Raw genomic sequence first — 20905 nt, 5'->3', positions numbered from 1 at the left:
AAGTACATTAGAAGCAGGAAGCCTGCTAAAAAAACCTGTGGGTCCCCTAAACAATCGAGATATAAAAGGAGCAATCAAGGACAATAAAGCCATTGTGGAGAAACTAAATGATTTCTTTGCTTCAGTCTTCACAGCTGAGGATGTTAGAGAGATTCCCAAATCTGCACCGTCCTTTGTGGATGATGAATCTGTGTAACTGTCCCGGATTGAAGTGTCATTAGAGGAGGTTTTGGAACAAATAGAAAAACTTAATGTTAACAAATCTCTGGGACCGGATGGCATTCATCCAAGGGTTCTAAAAGAACTCAAATGGGAAATTGCTGAACTATTATCTGTGGTTTGTAACCTATCCTTGAAACCGGTCAAAACAATAATAAAGAATAAAATTGTGAGGCATATAGAAGAACATAATTTGTTGGACAAAAGTCAGCATGGTTTCTGTAAAGGGAAATCATGTTTTACTAATTTATTAGGGTATGTCTACACTACCCCGCTAGTTCGAACTAGAGGGGGAAATGTAGTCATCCGCAGTTGCAAATGAAGCCCGGGATTTGAATTTCCCGGGCTTCTTTTGCATGAAGCCGGCCGGTGCCATTTTTAAATGCCGGCTAGTTCGAACCCCGTGCCACGCGGCTACACGCGGCACGGAGTAGCTAGTTCAGATTAGGCTTCTAATCCGAACTAGCTGTACGCCTCGTGGACCGAGGTGTACCGGTAGTTCGGAATAGGAAGCCTAATCCAAACTACCTACTCCATGCCGCGTGTAGCCGCGGGCACGGAGTCCGAACTAACGGGGATTTAAAAATAGTGGCGCCCGGCAAGATGCAAATGAAGCCCGGGAAATTTAAATCGCAGGCTTCATTTGCAACTTCGGTTGCGTACATTAACCACCCTAGTTCGAACAAGGGTGGTAGTGTAGACATACCCTTAGAGTTCTTTGAAGGGGTTAACAAACATGCAGACAAGGGGGATCCAGTAGATATAGTATACTTAGATTTTCAGAAAGCCTTTGACAAAGTGTGACGGCGCGTTGGGGGTTCCCCGTCTCCTGCACCCCGAAATGGCACAAACAGACTGCACCAGCCAGTGGAATTGAGGGTGGTTTATTGCTCCTCCAGCACAGCGCAGCACAGATGTAATCTGGTTACAGGAACTGGGCTAGGATGCCTCAGGCCCCCTTGAGATGGGGGAGACTGGGCCCCTAAACTCCAGCCCCTTCCCCTAGGCTCTCCTCCATGCTCTTCCACAGTCTAACTAAATTCCCCTCCAGCCCTGCCCCCGCAGTCAGGGCAGCATTCCACCTTCCTTTGTTCCTCTCCATGGGGGGTGCCTGGCCACTGGTTCAACCAGTTTGGCCTTATCTCTGCCTAGCCAGGTTTTCCCTGCTGGGTCTTGCTCCAGACAGCAGGGGTCACCACAGCCCAGCAATTACCCCCACTACGTCACAGTTCTCCCCCCTCCGAGAGCGAACTGAGCAGGGTCACTCCGCTCGTGACCTAGGGAAGTTCGGGTCCTCTGCGTGGGAACCCGCCCCGGGGACATGGGTGCTCCCCTTGACTCAGGCCGGCCATGGCAAGGCCCCACATGAGCTGGCTTCCCTCTGTCCACTCGCCGCCCCGCTCCAGGGCGACTGGCGCAGGCCTGTCCTCGGGGGTCACACCCACCCTTCCGCTGGCCTTGATCTCTGGCCAGGGTCTCTCGGGCCGGGGCCATGAGCCCAGTGAGCCTTCTCTGGACAACCAGGGTGGCTTCCACCCCCGAAGCTCCATCCAGGGAGGTCTTCCCCTCCCATAACTCTCTCAGCAAGCCCAGAGGGTCTATCTGGGGTAGAGACCCCCAAGCCGCTTTCCTCCTGTCTTGGGCCTTCCCGCCCCTCTGGCAGGAGTCACAGGACCGGCAGTACCGCTGCACGGCTGTAAAGATTCCTGGCCAATAGAAGTGCTGGAGCAGCTTCAGCCGGGTGCTCCGGATCCCCCGGTGGCCCCCAACGGGGACATCGTGGGCCAAATACAGCAGCTTGAGGCGATACTTTCGGGGGACGACCAGCTGCCGCTGGACACCCCATGCCCTCGCCTTCCTGGGGGGGAGCCACTCACGGAACAGGAGCCCACGCTCCCGCAGGAATCTCTCCTGGCCACCTCTCCCCCGGGGCTGAGCTGCATGGAGGCCAGCCTGGTCCCTCAGCCTCTGCAAGGAGGGGTCTGCCTGCACCTCAGCCTGGAATTCAGCTGCTGAGGCAGGGATCGGGACCTGTCCCCCACCTCTGCCTAGGTCCGGAGTCCCAGCCTGGCTGGACCCCGTGTCCACTGGGATGGGACCCTGAGGACGCTGCCAGGAGTCCTTCCCTGGACCCACGTTGTCGGCCCCCCGCTGGCTCTGGCTCCGGGTAGGGACTAGAGCCCGCTGGGATCCATGGGGCCACTCCTCTAGGTCATTCCCCATCAGCACCTCGGTGGGCAAGTGCGGGTGCACCCCCACTTCCTTGAGGCCCTCCTTGGCCCCCCATTTCAGATGCACCCTGGCTACAGGCACCTTAAACGGGGACCCGTCTATGCCCTTCAGGGTCAGCTGCGTGTGGGGTAGTATCCGCTCCGGGGCCACTATGTCGGATCGGGCCAGAGTCACCTCCGCCCCCGTGTCCCAGAAGCCCGTCGCCTTCCTACCATCCACCTCCAGGGGTATGAGGCACTCGCTCCGCAGGGGCCGTCCTGCCCCCACCCGGTACACGGAGAAATCCGCCTCCTGAGAATCAGACCTCCCAGGGGAGGTGCACTGAGCATCCTTCCCCTCTCTCTGAGCTGAGGTTTGCCTGCCAGCCCCTGCCTCTGGGGCAGCCTGCCCTTCCTCCCGCCCCAGCCAGTTAACCCTGGAAAGTCCCCGGTCCCGGGACCTGGTGCACTGAGCCCTCTTGTGGCCTTTTTGCCCACAGCGCTGGCAAGTTAGGCTTTGGGCTGTCTCTGTCCAGGCCCTGGCTGGTTCTCTGGGGCGCAGACGACCTGTTCCTTGGTCTCGCCCCGTAGTTGACTCCCTCCGTCGCTCAGCCGAGATCCGGTCTCTGCGCGGTTCCCTTTCTCTCCGGGACTCCCGTTCACACCCGGACCGGCTCTCCGTGAACTCATCCGCCAGCCTCCCGGCCTCCTGGGGGTTCTCTGGTCTCCGGTCCTTGAGCCACAGCCTCAGTTTGGGTGGGCACGCTTCATAGAACTGCTCCATCATGACCAGCTTGAGCAGCTCCTCTGCGGTCTGGGCTCCGACTCCAGACACCCACTTGCGGCAGTATTGCGCCAGGCGGGAGGCCAGATCCACATAGGTCTCCCGTGGCCCTTTCTGTACCCCCCGGAACTTCTTCCTGTACATCTCGGGGGTCAGCCCGAACTTGTGCAGCAGGGCCTCCTTGACTCGGTTGTAATCCCCTGGCTGTAGGTCCTCCAGCTGACTGAGCACTCCGGCCGCCTCCTGGCTCAGTGCGGGGATGAGCTCCTGCAGCCAGTCAGCTGGGGGAACCCGTTGCAGTCCACAGGCCCTCTCAAAGGAGCTGAGGAACCCGTCTATGTCGCCCATGTCCTTCAATTGGGCCACCACGGGCCTCTCCAAGCATCTGGCAGTCCTGGGACCCTGGGGCCCATCCGCACTTGGCGCAGCCGGTGCCCCGCCGGTTCTCCGCTCTGCCATGGCCAGCTCATGCTGCCGCTGCCTCTCTCGATCTTGGCGATCCCTTTCTCGGTCCTGGCGGTCCCTCTCTCGGTCCTCTACTTCCAATTCCTTGATCCGCAGCTGGATCTCCAGCCGCCGCAGCTCTGCTTGGCTGGCCCCTGCCCTAGATGGGCTGCAGCTTGCAGTCCTCCTGGGGGAAGCTGTCTCATCTCTCCTGTGGGTTCCAGCGCTCCTCCCCCTCTCTGAGCCTGACACACTCTCAGGGGGGGTCTGGCTGCTTCCCCTGGGGACAAGATCCTGGCCCTGTGGCTGGTCGTTCTCTTCTAGCTGAGCAATCAGCTGGGCCTTGGTTGCTTTCTGCACAGGCAAGCCCCTCTCTCTGCACAGCCCCACCAGCTCTGCCTTCAAGAGTCGGGCGTAGGCCATCTGCCCGCTGGTCCCCTCGGTGCAGACTCACCAGTCTAGTGCTGCAGCGCCCCACGATTCCCAGGAACCGCTTCGCTCTGTCTCCAGCACGCCTGGCTCCAGGGCTCTTGCTTCTACTGCGCCTTGTCGCTCGCCGCTGGAAGCTTCATCCACGGGGTGCAGTGCATCCCACTTCTGACACCAGTGTGACGGCGCGTTGGGGGTTCCCCGTCTCCTGCACCCCGAAATGGCACAAACAGACTGCACCAGCCAGTGGAATTGAGGGTGGTTTATTGCTCCTCCAGCACAGCGCAGCACAGATGTAATCTGGTTACAGGAACTGGGCTAGGATGCCTCAGGCCCCCTTGAGATGGGGGAGACTGGGCCCCTAAACTCCAGCCCCTTCCCCTAGGCTCTCCTCCATGCTCTTCCACAGTCTAACTAAATTCCCCTCCAGCCCTGCCCCCGCAGTCAGGGCAGCATTCCACCTTCCTTTGTTCCTCTCCATGGGGGGTGCCTGGCCACTGGTTCAACCAGTTTGGCCTTATCTCTGCCTAGCCAGGTTTTCCCTGCTGGGTCTTGCTCCAGACAGCAGGGGTCACCACAGCCCAGCAATTACCCCCACTACGTCACACAAAGTCCTTCACCAAAGGCTCTTGTGCAAATTACATGGTAATGGGATAAGAGGGAAGGTCCTTTCTTGGTTTGAGAACTGGTTAAAAGACAGGAAACAAAGGGTAGGAATAAATGGTAAATTTTCAGATTGGAGAGGGGTAACAAGTGGTGTCTCCCAAGAGTCAGTCCTGGGACCAATCCTTGTCAACTTATTCGTAAATGATCTGGAGAAAGGGGTAAGCAGTGAGGGTATGTCTACACTACAAAGTTAATTCGAACTAACAGACGTTAGTTCGAATTAACTTTGATAGGCGCTACACATGCAAACTGCTAGTTCGAACTTAATTCGAACTAGCGGAGCGCTTAATTCGAACTAGGTAAACCTCATTCCACGAGGACTAACGCCTAGTTCAAATTAAGTAGTTTGAATTAAGGGCTGTGTAGCCACTTAATTTGAACTAGTGGGAGGCTAGCCCTCCCCAGCTTGCCCTGGTGGCCACTCTGGGCACCACCAGAGAAACTCGTCTGCCCCCGTCCCGGCCCCGGAGCCCTTAAAGGGGCACGGGCTGGGTACGGTGCCCGTGCCAGGTGCAAGCCTGCCAGCACCCAGATAGCAGACCCTGCACTTGGCATGACTCAAGCCAGCCACCCGCTGCCACCCAGCCCTCCGCCTCTTCCTAGGACCAGGCTGGCGGCTCCCGGGAGCCTGCCCAGGTCCTCAAGAGGTGGGTGCCTGCCTGGTCTAGTGCAGACATTGTGGACCTCATCCACGACCTCCGCACTAGGCACAGGAAAGTGGCCGTCTAGGGCAGGAGAGCTGCCAGCCTGGCCACCCAGGAGCAGGTTTGCATGAAAATCAAGGTGGTCCACTGAGACCCCCGACCCTGAGCCCTGAGCTTAGAATGGCCGTACTGGGTCAGACCAAAGGTCCATCTTGCCCAGTAGCCTGTCTGCTGACAGCAGCCAACCCTAGCTACTCTGGAGGGGATGGACCGAAGACAATGACCAAGCCATTTGTCTTGTGCCATCCATCTCCAGCCTTCCACAAACAGAGGCCAGAAACACCATTCCTACCCCCTGGCTAATACCACTCCATGGACCCAACCTCCATGACTTGATCTCACTTCTCTTTAAACTCTGTTAGAGTTGTAGCCTTCACAGCCTCCTGCAGCAAGGAGTTCCACAGGTTGACTATTTGCTTTGTGAAGAAGAACTTTCTCTTATTAGTTTGAAGGCTGCTACCCATTAATTTCATTTGGTGTCCTCTAGTCCTTCTATTATGGGAACTAATGAAGAACTTTTCTGTATGCACCCTCTCCAGACCACTCATGCTTTTAGAGACCTCTATCATATCCCCCCTCCGTCTCCTCTTTTCTAAGCTGAAAAGTCCCAGTTTCTTTAGCCTCTCTTCATATGGGACCTGTTCCAAACCGCTGATCTTTTTAGTTGCCCTCCCCTCTCCCACCCTCTCTCTTCCCCTCTCTCACCTCCTTTTCCCAGTCTCCCCGAGTTCTGTTCAATAAAGAGAGTTTCTATTTTTGAACACACGTGTCCCTTATTTTGTACATCAGGAAGGGGGGCTAGGGAGGGGTAAGTGGAAGGAGGTGAGGGAGGAATGGGGTACGAGCCCCCAGTGGGGAGGACTGGGGTGGCTCTGCGGGCTGCTCGGGGTGGAAGCTCTCCTGCAGCCCCCCGATTGTTCCCCCTTCCCCGGCAAGTGCAGCCGGGCTGATGGCCGAGTGCTGTGATGTGCCGAATGTGGGCACTCAGGGCACTCCAAGCCAGGACTGCTTTGCAAGCGGGGAACCCCTGAGAACTGTCTGTCCGGGGTGGGGGTCAGGTCCCTTTAAGCACAGCCCTCAGTTAGCCTGAGACAGGAGCTCCACGCTCTAAGTCCTATTCTGATGCCCTGCTGGCACTGCTTCCGTCCATCCTTAACCTCGGTTCAGAGTCCACTCTGTGTGGACATGCTAGTTTGAATTAGCAAAATGCTAATTTGAACTAGTTTTTAAGTCTGGATGCGCTAATTCAAATTAGCTTAGTTCGAATTAACTAATTCAAACTAAGTTAGTTCGAATTAGCGCTGTAGTGTAGACATACGCCAAGGTGGTAAAGTTTGCAGATGATACTAAACTGTTTAGTATAGTCAAGACAGAAGGAGACTGTGAGGGACTCCAAAAAGATCTCACCAAACTGAGTGATTGGGCAACAAAATGGCAAATGAAATTTAATGTGGATAAGTGTACAGTAATGCACATTGGGAAAAATAACCCCAACTATACGTACCAGTATGATGGGGGCTGATTTGGCTATGACAAATCAGGAAAGAGATCTTGGCATTATCATGGACAGTTCTCTGAAAACTTCCACATAGTGTGCAGCAGCAGTCAAAAAGGCAAATAGGATGCTAGGAATTATTAAGAAAGGGATAGAAAATAAGACCCAGAATATCTTACTGCCCCTGTATAAAACTATGGTATGCCCACATCTTGAATATTGTGTAGAGATGAGGTCTTCTCACCTCAAAAAAGATATTTTGGCCATGGAAAGGGTTCAGAAAAGGGCAACTAAAATGATGAGGGGTTTGGAATGGGTCCCATATGAAGAGAGGTTAAAACAACTGGGGCTTTTCAGCTTGGAAAAGAGGAGACTGAGGGGGGATATGATAGAGGTCTATAAAATCATGAGTGGTGTGGAGAAGGCGGATAAAGAAAAGTTATTTATTAGTTCCCTTAATAGAAGAACTAGAGGGCATGAAATGAAATAATGGGTAGCAGGTTTAAAACTAATAAAAGAAAGTTCTTCTTTACACAGTGCATAGTCAACCTGTGGAACTCCTTGCCAGAGGAGGCTGTGAAGGCTAGGACTATAATAGAGTTTAAAGAGAAGCTAGATAATTTAATGGCGGTTAGGTCCATAAAAGGCTATTAGCCAGAGGATAGAAATGGTGTCCCTGTCCTCTGTTTGTCAGAGACTGGAGAAGGATGGCAGGAGACAAATCACTTAATCATTGTCTTTGGTCCTCTCTTTCTGGGGCACCTGGTGCTGACCGCTGTCGGCAGACAGGCTACTGGGCTAGATGAACCTTTGGTCTGACCCTGTACGGCCATTCTTATGTTCTAAGCAGGAACACCAAATTTGGTATGCGCCTTTCTCTGATCCTTCGTTAAAGCAAAGTCGAGTTTGCGTGTGACAGAACAATGGGACGTTTGTGGAATGTGACTGTTTCTCATCAAATGTAAAGGGATGGGTGTGATATCCCAGAATGAATACTGGAGTGGAGGAGCAAATGCCTCAGCTCTGGTTCAGAAAAGGGCACCAAAAATGGCTTAGGGTTTGGAATGGGTCTCACATGAAGAGAGATTAAAAAGACTGGGACTTTTCAGCTTAGAAAAGAGGAGACTAAGGGGCATAGGATAGAGGTATATAAAAACATGACTGGTGTGGAAAAAGTGAATAAGGAAAAGTTATTTACTTAATCCCACAATATAAGAACTGGGATCACCAAATGAAATTACTGTAATAGGTAGCAGGTTTAAAATACACAAAAGGAAGTTTTTCCTTGCTCAGTGCATAGTCAACCTGTGGAACTACTTGACAGAGGAAGTGGTGAAGACTAGGACTTTAACAGAGTTCAAAAAGAGCTACATAAATTCATGAAGGTGAGGTCCATCAATAGCTATTAGCCAAAATGGGTAGGAGTGGGGTCCCTTGACTCTGTTTGTCTGGAAATGGGCGACAGGGGAGGGATCACGTGATGATTCCCTGTTGTGTTCACTCCCTCTGGGGCACCTGGCACTGGCCACTATGAGCCAACAGGACACTGGGCTGGATGGACTTTTGGTCTGTACGTTTTTATGTTCTCATGGCCCCTGCCAACCTGGCCTGCCCCAGGGAGCCAGATGAACTGAGCCTGGGGAGAAGCCAGCAGGAAGGCTTTATGGCCTCCACCACTGCTGGCCCTGCCTTAAGGGAGAAGCCACTGGCCACCTCCACTCCCTGTCCTAACACATGCATCCCCCGCCCCTGTCCCTGAGTCTGCCGCCCTCTTCTCTGGAACCTGCCCCACCTACAACCCCCTACCCTGACTCCTGTACCCCCCCACCTGCAGTCCCCTGATGATTATAGCTGAAAATTTACCTTAAGGATTAAATGCCTACTAGGCGATACTAGTGACTGGATCTCACCTACCTGATGAATCTTAGAAAGAAGCTTTGGTGCAGTTTCAAAATCTCCCAGGTTTTGTAAAACCCTCGTCCATTCTGCTCGAGCTCACATGGCCGGTGACTTTTTCATCTGCAAAATTCATCCTAATTTCACAGAAGTCCAAACCTGACTCCAAGCCTTTCCTTCCATGAGTCAGCAGAAATTGTGTTTATTCCTCATTGGACTCTGAAGTGGAATGTGTCTCTCTCCAGGCCTTCACTCAGATGGGAAGTGAAAGCAGAGAAATACCTGGACTGCTGGGCTGATTTCAGTCCCTCCCTCTCACAGTCCCATGGCAGGACGGAGATATGGAGCCTCCCAAAGCAGCCCTCCTAGGGTGCCAGTTTTGATGGCAGCGGACACAGATGTGTCAGGGCCCCAGTCTGGCGGGCAGCAATGACAATTTCTAAGAGGCCCTGGCTCCAGCTCTGTGAGGACTGCTCCCCGCTGTCCTGGGAATAGGATATTTCCAGCTCATGCTCCAGGTGCAAACTCCCCTTTTGTTACTTAAGCAACAAGCAGCCTTTGCCCTGCTGCTCTGGAGTTTCTGGTGAAGCCAATGTCATTATTACAGGAAGGTCGAAGGTGCAAGCCCAGCCGGTCCCTGTTCTCAGACCGGAGCTGAACTGGGACCGAACAGGTTTAGTTGAATCTAAGCTCTGACTGGCCAGCAGAGACAGGGGTCTCCTGGTTTAAGACACCCCACAGGTGACTGACTCCCTAACCTACTGGTCCCCAACCTTTTGGGGATGCCGGGCACCAGAAGACGGGGCCACTCACATGCCGGGCACCCAGGGGTGGGGCCGCGCACATGCCCAAGGTGGGGTCGCACACACACCAGGGAGGGACCACCCATGCGCCGCACTCCTGGGGCTGGCGCCACTCCTATGCCGCATGTCCACGGCTGGCACAGCCCTTGAGCCATGCACCTGGGGGCGGGGCTGGCTCCGATCACTCGGCGGGCGCACAGAAATGGCCTGGCAGGCACCATGGCGCCCACGGGCACCGCGTTGGGGACCACTACCCTAACTTATATCCCTGCATGTGCATGCTTCTACTTTACATGTGGTCCGGGCACAAACGGGACCGACAGAGGCAATCGCAGGGCAATATTTCTTGTGGTACGTGTACTGGGCCGCCATCAGGTGAACAAAGCTTGAAACAGCACAGAAGCCATGACTGTCCTGATAATGATTAGATCGGGGCAGGGGAGTGTCAGGGAGCCTGCTCCCTCCATGGCCCTGCCCTTGTTCCACCTGCCCCTGGCCAAGGCAGAACTGGGAATGGGGACCCTGGGTCTCTCCTGCCTGGTTTGGGAGGGCAGCAGTTTCTGGCCCCACCCCAGGGGGCCCCACTCAGGGTAGGTGCAGGGTTCACCACTCCCCAGAGCTGCCCATTTAGTTGTTTTGTGTTCAGCGTGGGCTTTCCCAGGCACCCCAGCTCGCAAGAGGGAAAGTAAACTACTTCCCTGCTCAGAAAGTGATGTAGCAGGGATCCTTTTGACTCCAAATCAGGAAATCAAATCTGCTGTCTCCCTTCCCCTACCCGGCAGCTGGCGAACCCTGCTTTATCCAGCATCTCATTATCCGGTCGTGTGTTATAGAGGTTTTAGCATCATCATGAAAGAAAGATAAAAAGGGGCCCCTCTGTGAGCACAGGGAAAGAGGGATGCGTGTGGACGAGGTGCCTGATGGACTGATACCCAGGGTACACTAGGTGGGAGGCATCTGATCTTTCTGTGCGGAAGGCGACGGCCCCGTTCCTCTGGTCCAAGGTCTGTCACCTGTGACTCACTTGGGTGTTTTATAGCCGGGTGGAGGCTAAAGAGGAGATGAGATATGAAGTGCCAGAGGAAGTGCCCTGGGGAATGATCCAGAATCAGGGAATGTGGGGCAGAGGCTGGGGAGTCCCTGGATGTTATGGGCATAGAGGAGAGAGCTGTGGGGGGGGGGGGTTCGGGGCGGACAGCAGTGACCAGCGCCCCCACCCCCCGTCTCATACAGCCCCCTGGGCGGGTCCCCTGAGGGGAGCGGAACTCTCGCCAAGGCGGGAAAATCCGGTTGGAACCGGTTCCCAAGAGTCGCTCGGCTCCCTCGCCGCAGGGCCCCGGAGCCGTTTCACCCCCCCTGCCCAGCGCGGGTGCAAGTGCCCAGCCACAGCGACTCTGTCCCCCCAGCCCGGCTCCACCCGGCTGCCCAACTCCCAGCCCACTCGCCTCTGTCACCCGGCCCCAGGGTGCGCGCTTACCACCCCCACAGTGGAGCAGAGCGCAGTGGGGCTGGGACATGGGTGGGTGCACCACCCTGATGAGTGTGTGGGGCTGGCCCCTGTTCCCACCCTCTGCCTGGCCCCTCCGTAATCTCCTGGCTCATGTCACACAAGGGGGCTTGGGGAAAGGGGGCAGTGGTGATGGAAGGGGGCCCAGGAGGAACCAGGACAAGGGATGGTGGGGGCTGGGGCATTGGGGGAGAGGTTTGCCCTACGGACAGCCCTGCCTGCTTTCTAGTGAAATACTCAGAGATGGTCTCTGGGAGCAGGTCCCATCCCACGAACACCCCCTGGACACCTCAGACTGGGGGGGACCCAACCCAGACCAGAAGCAAATCTGACTCCTCCCCCCCAGCAACAGCAGCAGGGAGAGACATTTTAAAAGGGACAAATCAGACTTGTCTTTTCTGCCCCCCTTCTTTTAATACTGCAAAAGCCAGTCAGAGTGGAAATGAGCGAAGAAGCAGCTTTAATACCCAGGCCAATGGCAAAGAGGCCCACAGATTTGGGGAGCAGTTTATGTTTTAATGACACTGATACAGCAACCAAGTCAAGGTAGAAACCTGAAATGAGCGAGCGGCCGTCTCCCCTTCCGTCGGGATTGTTACCTTTTTCTACCCCTTTGAGATGCCTTCAGTTCAGCTTCATCTTCCACACATTTTATTTCTAGGCACCATGTTACTTCCCTGTTTATTTCTTAGTGTCTCCTCCGCTCTCCCCGATCGCTCTCACATACCCACCCCCTCACCTTCTTCCTTCTTTCCCCTATGTTTATACCCTCCCCTCCCATGGCCACTGGAAGTTTTCTCCCCCAGGACTGTTTCTTTCATTGCTTTTATATCCAGTTTTACACTTTTCCCAGGACACTCTGTTTATTTCGTTGTACTTGAACTTTTCCTTTTGTTTTCTCTCTTGCCTCAGGTTTAGCTCCTCCTGCACCAACCCTCCTCCCCCACATTTTGTAGCCTGTCCCCAGCCCAGCCCCCCATCTGCTCCTCCTGCAGCCCCAGGTATTCTCCCCCTTCCTGTCTCATTGCTAGGGCTACAGGAAAAGAAAGGGGGAAGTCTTATAGAGATGAGGAGCTGGGAGCCCTCCAGGGTCGAAGGGTATGTCTACACTACAGCGCTAATTCAAACTAAGGGTATGTCTACACTACCCTCCTAGTTCGTAAAATGAGGAGTAATGGTAGTTCGAACTAGGAAGCCTAGTTCGAACTACCTAGTTCATGCCCCGTGTAGCCGCGCTACACGGGGTTCGAACCAGCGGGGTTTTAAAAATGGTGGCTCCCCGCTTATGCAAATGAAGCCCGGGAAATTCAAATCCCGGGCTTCATTTGCAAGTGCGGTATGCCTACATTACCCTCCTAGTTCGAACTAGCGGGGTAGTGTAGACATACCCTAAGCTAATTCGAACTAACGCATCCAGACTAAAAAACTAGTTCGAATTAGCGTTTTGCTAATTCGAACTAGCATGTCCACACAAAGTGGACCCTGAACAGGGGTTAAGGATGGCCGGAAGCAGTGCCAGCAGGGAATCAGATGAGGACTTAGAGCGTGGAGCTGCTGTCTCAGGCTAGCCGAGGGCTGTGCTTAAAGGGACCCGACCCCCACCCCAGACAGACAGTTCTCAGGGGTGCCCCGCTTGCAAAGCAGTCCTGGCTTGGATTGCCCAGAGTACCCACACTGCACTCGGCCATCAGACCAGCTGCACTTGCCGCAGGCTGCCATCTGGGGAGAGGGGGTAATTGGGGGGCTGCAGGAGAGCTTCCACTCCCAGAAGCCCACAGAGCAAGGCCAGTCCTCCCCATCGGGGGCTCGTACCGCATTCCTCCCTCACCTCCTTCCATTTACCCCTCTCTAGCCCCCCTTCCTGATGTACAAAATAAAGGACAATTGTGTTCAAAAATAGAATCTCTCTTTATTGAACAAAACTGGGGGAGACTGGGAAAAGGAGGTGGGAGAGGGGAAGAGAGAGGGTAGGAGAGGGGAGGACAACTACAATGATGAGGGGTTTGGAACAGGTCCCATATGAAGAGAGGCTAAAGAAACTGGGACTTTTCAGCTTAGAAAAGAGGAGACGGAGGGGGGATATGATAGAGGTCTCTAAAAGCATGAGTGGTCTGGAGAGGGTGCATACAGAAAAGTTCTTCATTAGTTCCCATAATAGAAGGACTAGAGGACACCAAATGAAATGAATGGGTAGCAGACTTCAAACTAATAACAGAAAGTTCTTCTTCACAAAGCAAATAGTCAACCTGTGGAACTCCTTGCTGCAGGAGGCTGTGAAGGCTACAACTAGAACAGAGTTTAAAGAGAAGTTAGATAAAGTCATGGAGATTGGGTCCATGGAGTGGTATTAGCCAGAGGGTAGGAGTGGTGTCCCTTCCCGAAGTTTGTGGAAGGCTGGAGAGGGATGGCACGAGACAAATGGCTTGGTCATTGTCTTCGGTCCATCTCCTCCAGGGTCCCCAGGGTTGGCCGCTGTCAGCAGACAGGCTAGTGAGCTAGCTGGACCTTTGGTCTGACCCAGTAAGGCCATTCTAAGCTCAGGGCTCAGGGTCGGGGGTCTCAGTGAACCACCTTGATTTTCATGCAAACCTGCTCCTGGGTGGCCAGGCTGGCAGCTCTCCTGCCCTAGACGGCCGCTTTCCTGTGCCTAATGCGGAGGTCGTGGACGAGGTCCATGATTTCTGCACTAGCCCAGGCGGGTGCCCGCCTCTTGCGGTCCTGGGCAAGCTCCCAGGGGCCGCCAGCCTGGTCCTGGGAAGAGGGGGAGGGCTGGGAGGCATCGGGTGGCTGGCTCGAGCCGTGCCAGGTGCAGGGTCTGCTGTCTGGGTGCTGGCAGGCTTGCACCTGGGACGGGCACCGTAGCCAGCCCGTGCCCCTTTAAGGGATCCGGGGCCGAGAGGGGGGCAATAGAGTTTCCCTGGTGTTGACCAGAGTGGCCACCAGGGAAAGCTGGGCAGGGCTAGCCTCCCACTAGTTCAAATTAAGGGGCTACACACCCCTTAATTTGAACTAGTAAATTCAAACTAGGCTTATTCCTCGTAAAATGAAGTTTACCTAGTTTGAAATAAGCGCTCCGCTAGTTCGAATTAAGTTTGAACTAGCGGAGCGCTAGTGTAGCGCCTATCAAAGTTAATTCGAACTAACGTCTGTTAGTTCGAATTAACTTTGTAGTGTAGACATACCCATAGAGACTAGACAGGCTGATTTAAAGGTCCCCAATGGGATGTCACCCATCCCCATGTCTCCAGGGCTCAGGTTGAGCTGGGATCCTGACCCCACCCAGAGCCAGGGTCGGATTTTCTCCTCAGGGAGGGAGCCCAGCGGGAAAGTGAAGATCGAGGCCTCAGACCCAGCATCGATAAATGTCACCAGCCCCCCATCACAATCCAGGAAACCCGAATCCTGCTGGGTGTCTGGCTCAGGGTCAGGATGGTTGCAGAGTCATTGAGAACCTGGAACTGATCCCCCCACCGCCCCATAGCCCAGATCCCCCCTTCAGGGTTTGCTTTGTCCTTTCCTCCTCCCAGACTTCCTGCCCACCCCCACAGCCCAGTGCCCCCCATTTTCCACCACCACCTCCCAGCGATGCCTCCCTGAGGTGAAGCCCTCCCGGCTCAGCATGGAATGATCACTGTCAAATTTTTCAGTGTTGTCGGGCAGCAGCTGCTGGCTCTCTGCCCCGCTCACGCTTTTCCTATCCTCTGACAGGACGAAGTCGTGCTATTCCGTGGCTGGATCCAGCAGCACGTTGTCTGGGGAGAGAGAATCAGAGTGTGAAGGGTAGAGCTTGGCCCTAGGGAGGGTTTGAGGGGGTCAGGGACAGAATCTGCCCCAGCTGGGCAGTGACTCAGGGAATCTTCTGCCTCCAGGAGATTCTGCGTGGGGAGCAAACTTGAGGTGTCAGCCCAGTGACGGAAGGACTCACTTACCCGCAGACAGGGAAGTGAGAGAGAAAAAAGTCGAGCCTCAGACACAGAATGTCTCCCTCTAAAGGGGATTCAAGACCTTGAAATTTCAGGAAGCCCTAAAAGACTTCCATTCACATTATTCACAATTATCTTTTCCCTGATGCGCCCTCCCGCCATTTTAAAATCCTGGTGCTTAGACACTCGTTGTCTGTCATGGGGGCCAGCACTGTAGCCCATGACAAAATTAAACAAGTCCCCGATTAAAGTCCTGTTGCTCATCATCTGGGCCAGCCAAAGAGAATTATCACCCCCAATTTCAGAGTCTGAAGTTGTGATTTTTGTTTGCAAGCAAAGAGCTTTCAGACCTGCAGGAGAGGTGTGTGGCGGAGGGAGGAGGAAGAGAGTTAGAGTCCAAGAAGGAGAAAGTAGAAAATATGGTTTAACACAGTAGAAAGTTGGTGTTGAACATAGAGAGGAAAAAGGGAGGAGAAAAGCAGAACTTGACTGATCACAGGGGGGCTTTGGTCTGAACACTTCGGCTGGTCACTCTTGTGCCTGGACCTGACAATAGGACTGGGATCCTACGGGACAACAACAGCTCAGTCACTCGGAACCAGGATCATTTAGCAGTGGTCCCCGACCTTTTGGGGCGGCCGAGCGCCCGGGGGCGGGGCCTCCACGCATCTGGGGGCGGGGCCTCCATGTGCCTGGGGGTGGTACCACCCATACAACGTGTGCCCGGTGCTGGCGCCACTCATGTGCTGCACTCCCAAGGCTGGCACCAGTCCTGTGCTGCACGCCCAGGGGTGGGGCTGCTCATAAGCCACGCGCCTGGGGCCGGAAAAGCCCATGCACCACGCACCCGGGGATGGGGGCAGGGGTGGGGCCGGCCCCAATCACTCGGTGGGCACACAGAAATGGCCTGGCAAGCACCATGGTGCCCGCAGGCACCACGTTGGGGACCACTGATTTACAGCAATAGCAGAACTAGGTGTCAGGAGGGCGTGTTGTTGTGTTGATACCTTCCTCTTCCTCCTTTGAACCACAGGGCCCCTCTGTTCTTTGGCCTGGGATATAGTACATTCCCCTCTCCTCCTTGTGCTCTGCATGGTGAGAGGGAGCAGGGTCTCCCATTGATTAATTACCTGCGTCACTGAGGGATCTCCTCTGCTCTGAAAGCAAAGACACAGGTGGGGATGAGAAGGAAGCCTGACAAATTCAGTACCAATAGGGTGAGTTACCTCAGAAAGGGGTGCAGTAGAGAGAAGCCAAACAGAACATGCCCTTACCTAGCTCTGTGTGAAGTTTACCTGAATAGAAAACAAAGAAAAAGGCTCCCGTAAAAGCTTCTCTTGGGTGAATTAACCTTTCCTGGGCCCCAGTCACTGATCATTTCAGCCTGTCTGCTGGGCACTGATTAACATTGGTACACCCCTAGGCACTTGGCACAGGGTAAGCTCACCAGCCCAAGTCACTTTTCAGTGGGGTGTGACTGTGTTTGGGGCAGACCTGCAGCAGCTCAACACAGAAAGGCAGAAGGAGCCCAGAAGTCTGGGCAAAAAGTGGCAATTATAACACACGAGTCGCATGTCACCAGAGCCACACAGAATCCAGGCTCCAGTGGCCACATCCCCCCTTCCATCCTGGGCTGCCATCAGCCCGTCTGGGAAGCTCTTTATACACAACTGGCATGAAGCCATTTCTGCCATGGGCATCACGTGCCCAGTTCCCCCGTTGCTCACTCCAGGAGACACACGCCCAAGGCTGGCTTCCTACCTGCTCCTGGCATAACACGCCATGCTCTGAGTCAGGGCAGCATTGCTGAGGATTCCCCAGTTGACATGGTCACATTCAAAATTCTTTACAACATCACATGTGTCCTACAAGGAGAAAAAGGGAACTTAATGATCTCATCAAAATGTTGTCCTAGAAAACAAAACGAGCACAATTTAAGGGCTTTTCCAGCAACTCCAGATTGAAAGGTGTTTTTATTCAGTTTCACACCATGGAGAATGAGGATATTCTCGTTAATGAACCCCTGCCTAATAATAATGTTGCTCCTCTCTCAAGCTGGTGCTCCCAGGGGGCAGAAATAAGTACATGTTGAACCTTTCTCATCCAGAACTCTCTTGTCCAGAAACATCTGTGGTCCGGCATGATGTTAATTAGCCAGATCTCTACTTTTCCAGATGTCTTAAGAAATGACCCTAGCCTGAGGCCCAGGAAATGAGCTAACTCTCCTGTTTCCTGTTCATCTCCCTCCTCCTGAAACTCCACCAAACCACAAAATACCAAGAATGCAGCCTGCCGGCCCTAAGACCAAACATTAGTGCACATACTCAAAACAAAAGTAAAACTGAGAAAAACGAGGAAGATTCTGCACCGTGATTCCCCCAGAAGGAGCCAGGCAAACCCACAAACAGAATGCATCATTCATTAGTGCTGAAGTCATCTTTTGAACACACTAGATTAGAATTAAACCTCAAACACTCTCCGAGGCTAGGTCTACATTAGACCTGGCAGCTCGGTTTAAGGAGTGCAACTCCAGTTATGTAGATTATGTAGCTGGAGCTGACTTACCTTAAGCCAAGCATGGGGGCGTCCCCAGAGTGGGAAGCCAATGGGAGCAAATGCAAGTCTTAACTAGACTGGCTAAATCAAACTCCAAAAGATCGATCGTGGAAGTGTCGATCTTCCACAGAATGAAGACCAGCCCTCAGGCAAGAGTTTTCATTGGAGCCAAGGGGACGTACGAGCCCCAAACACATCGATTTTCAGCAGGAGCAGGACAGTTAACTCCCTTAGGCTCCTTTTTCAATGCAATTCAACTGGTGAAGGCCAAGAGTTACACTTATTTTAGGAGGAATAAGAACAGGTTTAAGTTACCCTGAAATAAACTTCACTGTAATCCATGTGTCCACACAGAGGTTTGCGTTGACTTCACAAAATCAGTTGAATCTCACACCTTAAGCTGGGATGACTTTCTCATGTAGAAAAATTATAACTGTCTTTCCTAACATGAAGAGCTCACTCTGACCACACTGGCTGCGTCTAGACTGGCATGATTTTGCGCAAATACTTTTAACGGACTGTAGCAGTTTTGGTGGTTGCCCTCAGCCTTTTTGGACACCACTGCCTTTTGTTACTTAGTGCCTTTGCCTGTTTTTTTCATCTCCCTTGTTGTTTCTGACATGGAGCCAGGAGTGGCCATGTGCCTGCTCTGGCCCCTTCCGGCCATTTTGGAGTGCCTGCAGCTGGTGCTCCAGGCTGCTGCCCTCTTGTTCCAGGACCTGGAGGCGCAGATCACTTTGGACTCCCTCACCAGGGAGGCCATGGCGTCCCTGTGGCATCCTCACACCAGGGTGGAGAGGCCACTGTGGAGACTGGACACCAGTACGGACTGGTGGGACCAGCTGGTTCTGGGGCAATGGGATGACCAGAAATGGCTCCGGAACTTTCGCATGCAAAAGTGGACGTTCCTGGAGCTATGTGCCTGGCTCTCCCCTGCGCTCCAGAGAGCCACCACCCGGCTGTGGGCACCCATCTCCGTCTACAAGAGCGTCACCATCGCCATCTGGAAGCTGGCCACCAGGGAGGGGTTGCACTCCATGCCCAGGGGTAGCCAAGACTCCAGGCTGGGTCACCCAGGGGTTTGGGCCGTCCCTCCCTTGCACAGGCCTGATGGGGAGGTGGGGGGCTGTGGGGTGAGGGGGCCCTGGTGTGTGTGTGTATGTGAGCACAGAGGGCATCACAGTGGGGGGGTCCCAAGGAAGCACACACTCACCCTGCCTTATGTGATGTGTTCCCTTGTGTTTCTCTGCACCCTTCTGCAGGTCGTCCACGCCATCAACGATGTCCTGCTCCCGAGAGTCATCCGCCTGCGCGACGTGGACACTATGGTGGTCGGCTTCCCCAACTGCTGGGGAGCCCTGGATGCAACCCACATCCCCGTCCGAGCCCCGGAGCATCGAGCGGCCCATTTTATGAACAGGAAGGGATACTGCTCTATCATACTCCAGGCCCTCGTGGACCACTGTGGCTGCTTCCTGGACATCTACGCGGGCTGGTCCAGCAGGGCACACGACTCCCACATACTACGGAACTCCGGCCTGTTTCGCAGGCTGGAGGCTGGCACCTACTTCCCCCGGCGGGAGTTTACTGTCAGGGATGTGCCTATGCCCATCTGTGTCGTCGGGGACACGGCCTACCCCCTGCTGCCCTGGCTAATGCAGCCCTACACAGGGCGGCCAGACCAGAACCGGGCCCAGTTCGATGACCGCCTCAACCGGGCCCACAATAAAGTGGAGTGCGCCTTGAAGTGCCGCTTGAAAGCCCGCTTCCGGTGTTTGCTCACCTGTCTCGAGATGGGTGAGCAGAATGCCACGGAGGTAGTGGCCGCGTGCTGCGTGCTCCACAATCTTGTGGAGCGGAGCAGGGAGGCCTTCCTCCCCACATGGATGGCAGCCGAGGGCCAGGCCTATGAACAGCCCCACACAGCTGCCATCCACCAGGTGCACCAGGATGGAGTGCACATCCGTGAGGCCCTGATGGACATGTTCTCCCAGGCCCCATAGTAGGGTCGCCTAGGTCTCCCTTTACAACCCCCTCCCATCTCTTCCTCTTCCCCCTCCTCTCCCTTTACCTCCCAATAAACACCAAACACAGTTTTTCCTGGAACACAAAAACTTCTTGTTTTATTTACAAGGAGGAGAGGGGGGGGGGAGACCTTCAACTGGGAGGGGGAGGAGGCTTTCAATTGGGAGAGGGAGGAGTTAGTCCTGGGAGGGGTGGCCCCTGCACACGGGGGGCAGGCCGTGTCAGGGCAGGCTGCATGGGAAAGTGGGCAGAAGGGACAGGAGCAGGAGGGGCCATTGCAAGAGGGGGCAGGGGCAGTGCTAGGGGAGAGACGGTGGGTGCATGGGGCAAGGCCATGCCATAGTGGATGGCATGGCCAATGTGGGCAGTGAGGGTCGCAATTGAATCCACCATGCAGACGCACTGGGCCTGGAAGGTGCCTCAGGCCTCCTGGCGCCACTGCAGGTCCGCCTCCCCACGCCGAGTGATGGCTTTGTCCAGACTTGCTCCAGGGTCCAGGCTGGATGGCCCTACTGGGTGAGCGCCTGGGCCATGCGGGCAAATATGTCCACATTCCAGCGCCGGGAGCGGGTGTTATGCAGGGTCTCCTCCTCCTGCCAGAGGTCCAGGAGGGCTTCCAGCTCCCCCGATGACCAGGATGGGGCTCGTCTTTCTCTGCCCCTAGGGGCCTCCTGTGCAGGGAGTGCGGGTGCCTGTTCCCCCCCGGGAGCTGCCATCGTGCTTGGGGTGGCTGACGAGGATGGCAGGGGCCATGTGGCAGACCTCTGGCCAGAGGTCTGAGAAGGGCTCCTGCCTCGTGACCTCAGCAGCCTGCATCTGCTTTAAGGGGGCTCTGGTTACCAGAAAGTCCAGGAGCTGACTGCAGCTACGGAGCCTCCAAGTGTCCACTAGGGCTTTTTTCCATTTAGCCTGCTTTTGCGCAAAACGTCTTAGCTGCCTTTCTACACTGGCCCTTTTGCGCAAAAACATTTGAGCAAGAGGGCTTTTTCCTGAATGGGAGCGTCAGAGTATTTGCGCAAGAAGCACTGATTTTGCACAGTAGAACGTCAGTGCTCTTGTGCAAATTCTCGCAGCCAGTGTAGACAGCCGGCAAGTTTTTGTGTAAAAGCGGCTACTTTTGTGCAAAACCTTGCCAGTCTAGACGCAGCCGCTGTGTTTTCCCACAATAGATTAAGATTGAGATGAGTTAAGATTACCTCTTAATCTGAACAGAAAAAGTGTCAGGCCAACAACCACCAACAAAA

This window comes from Pelodiscus sinensis, chromosome 19 (assembly GCF_052426305.1).
Source record: "Pelodiscus sinensis isolate ZL-2025 chromosome 19, ASM5242630v1, whole genome shotgun sequence".
Lineage (NCBI taxonomy): Eukaryota > Metazoa > Chordata > Testudines > Trionychidae > Pelodiscus > Pelodiscus sinensis.
Note: the sequence above shows the minus strand (reverse complement) of the source record.